Consider the following 3,574-nt stretch of genomic DNA (forward strand, 5'->3'; position numbering starts at 1 on the left):
GAATTCTTACATGAAGATGGGGATTGGGCCAAATAATAGTCCTGCCCGTTTTGATAAAGATAGGTCAATATTTAGCTGGTCAAATGGACCCTGACTTTTGTGTTAAAAATGACAAAATTTGTATATATTTACTCCTGATGGAAAAGAAGCCGAGATGTTGATAGAAAATCCAAGAGGGGTGGTTGATTGTCGTATGTACTCGGATGTGGGAGTTACACGTAAATATTTACAGGTGCTTACGTATTCATATATTATTTAGTAACCCATTACCACATTAGAGGACGAAATTATAGCGCGGATCGCTTTGAAATTTTCTATGATATTGGGGTGTTTTTTCTCAACATAAGCCACGGTGACGGGAATCTGAACAAGTACTTAGAAGGACTGTACTGAATATAAGTAATATTTGTTGACCTCTAGTCGGTCAAGAAGGTGCAACTATATCGAAATATTGCCCAGGCTCGGAATAAAACTCCGCAGAAAGTTAGAGTTCCGTGGTAGTTGTGTAGGGTATCGTATGGTAGGTCCCGTCCGACTATACTGCTCTTTTTAAAAAATCTTCGCTTGGATAGTGCTAATAAAAATATTTAAAAACCAGTGAGCAGAGCAGTATAGTCGGACGGGGCCGACCATACGATACCCTACACAACTACCACGAACTCAAATTTTCTGGGGATGTTTATTCCGAGCCTGGGCAATATTTCGTGATATTTGCACCCTCTTGTCCGATTAGAGGTAAACAGCACACTGACATATTTTCCGAATATTATGAGTATTCAGTACAGCTATTGTCCTTCACCGTGGGTTGTGTTGTGATATTCGGCTTTCATTTGTGGTCTATAGATCGACTCGAAAATAACACAAAAAATTAAGTTTTTGGTCCACTTCATTCCAAAATTATTATCTGATCATCACCGAAATTTATAGGCGTTGTTCTTGACCATACCTGGAACATTTCAAAGCGATCAGCGCTATAGTTTCGCTCTCTAGAGTGATAGTTGGTTACTAAATAATATACGAATACGGAGATACCTGTAAATATTTGGGTGTAACTCCCACATCCGAGCACATACAACAATATAATTGGTATTAATTTAAAGGTCAACCACTCCTCTTGGATATAATATAAACTTGTGGGGTCTATGTCCTTCAGGGATAAAAATATACACTATAGAATATAAATTTTGTCATTTTTCACACAGACATGCTTATTCTTGGAAAATTTCACGATGTTCGGGCCATTATTGCGGCCTCTGGAGCGACCGGAAAAACCGACAAAAATTAGTATTTGGTCCATTTCATTCCCTAAATATTAACCGATCTTTCCCAAAAACAATAGGGGTCTTCATTGGCCAGAACCCATCCTACATGCAAAATTTCGTGAAGATTGGTCCATAACTGTGGCCTGTATCGTGTTTACAAATTATTTCACGGATGTAGATCGACTCAGCTAGTCGAGATATGACGATCGGTGTACTTAAAGGTGGGTCGAGGACCAATATTTCGCGGCGTTACAAACTTTTGGGGCTGCACAAAGCTATAATACCCTGACAACATAGTTGTGTAGGGTATAAATACGTTTAATGGTAGTATTAGGTTGTTTGGTAGTTAGTTATAAAATCTACGTCTATTTCCCCTTATTATAAATGTATTTTTAAACCAGTGAGCGGAGCAGTATAGTCGGACGGGGCCGACCATACGATACCCTACACAACTACCACGTAACTCTAACTTTCTGCGGATTTTTATTCCTAGCCTGGGCAATATTTCTTGATATTTGCACCCTCTTGCCCGATTAGAGGTTAACAATACCTCTTCCTTACTTTTTTCGAATATTCAGTACAGTCCTTCTAATTACTTGTCCAGATTACCTTCACGGTGGGTGTGTTGTGATTTTCGGATTATACTCTACTCGAAAACACACAAAAATTATGTTTTCGGTCCATTTCATCCCAAAATGTTAATCTGATCATCACCGAAAATTGTAGGCGTTGTTCTTGACCATAACTGGAACTTCATGAAAAATTTCAAAGCCATCAGCGCGATATTTCTCCCTCTAATGTGGTAATGGGTTACTAAATAATATCTGAATACATAAGCACCAGTAAATATTTGACTGTAACTCCCACATCTGAGTAGATACATCACTATATTTGGTATCAATTTAAAGGCCAACCACTCCTCTTGGATATGCTGTCAACTCCTGGGGTCTATATCCTCCAGGAGTAAATATATATGCCATAGAATACAAATTTTGTCATTTTTCACACAAAAGTCAGGGTCCATTTGACCCGCTAAATATTGACCAATCTTTATCAAAACATGCATGCTTATTCTCTGGCCCGATCCCCTTCTCCATGCAAAAATTCGCGGTGTTTGGGCCATAATTGCGGCCTCTGGAGCGACCAGAAAAACCGACAAAAATTTAGTATTTGGTCCATTTCATCCCCTAAATATTAACCGATCTTTTCCAAAAACAATAGGGGTCTTCATTAGCCAGAACCCATCCTACATGCAAAATTTCGTGAAGATTGGTCCATAACTGTGGCCTGTATCGTGTTTACAAATTATAATGGACAGACGGACGGACGGACGGACGGACGGACACACATGTCTAGATCGACTCAGCTAGTCGAGATATGACGATCGGTATACTTAAAGGACCAATATTTCGCGGCGTTACAAACATTTGGGGCTGCACAAAGCTATAATACCCTGACAACATAGTTGTGTAGGGTATAAAAACCTTTGTCTACCAAAAATATTATGAAAAAAATCTACATCCATCTGTAGTCATTATATGCCTATCTGTAATCCTTATAAATATACATATTATAAAATCTACGCCTATATTTAATCTCTATTTTTTATAATATATAAAAATATTTTTAATAAAAAAGCCTTCCGTTTGCACATTTAAAGATATTAAAAAAATAGTTTTTATAAAATTTTGGCCGTAGTCCTTGTTGAAATATTAAAAAAATACACGCTTATTTGCGATCCTTGTAAAAACTTTGTAATAAATCTGCGTGTATACCTTCTAAAGTTTTTCTAAAAAATCTAAAATCTAGTGTAGTTCTTGCTTTTTTAAACGTACGCCTATTTGCAGTTTTCTTAAATAATATTTAAATTTTTTTTAATATCAGCCAACCTGTAGTTTTTTTCTATAAATCCTAAATATTCAAATTACATCGATGAATTACTTACGGAATAGCGAACATAGTATACCTTCAGTACTATGGTGGAGGAGCATTAGTGTGATTTCACAAACATAACTGATATATATTTATCTTTTTTATTTCCGAATTCTCTTAATAGTCACATAAGAAAATTATTATTGATAACTAAATTAAAGAATAATGTAACTGTCATACCAACAAGCCGCATGACATATCAACAAATTAAATTATGTTTTTTTCCATTCAACTTCAATCAAAAATTTTATAAATTTCTTATTACTTCGATTTATTGCTGCAAAGCCAAAAACAAATAATCAATCCATTAACAGTTTTATTAGATGAATTGTTCTTTTTTCACATTTCTTATGTATTTATTGTTGTCTTTTCCATTACAG

This window comes from Musca vetustissima, unplaced genomic scaffold (genome assembly GCF_032173495.1).
Source record: "Musca vetustissima isolate MV318-11 ecotype Yass unplaced genomic scaffold, APGP_CSIRO_Mvet_v1 utg31740, whole genome shotgun sequence".
In the NCBI taxonomy this organism is placed as follows: domain Eukaryota; kingdom Metazoa; phylum Arthropoda; class Insecta; order Diptera; family Muscidae; genus Musca; species Musca vetustissima.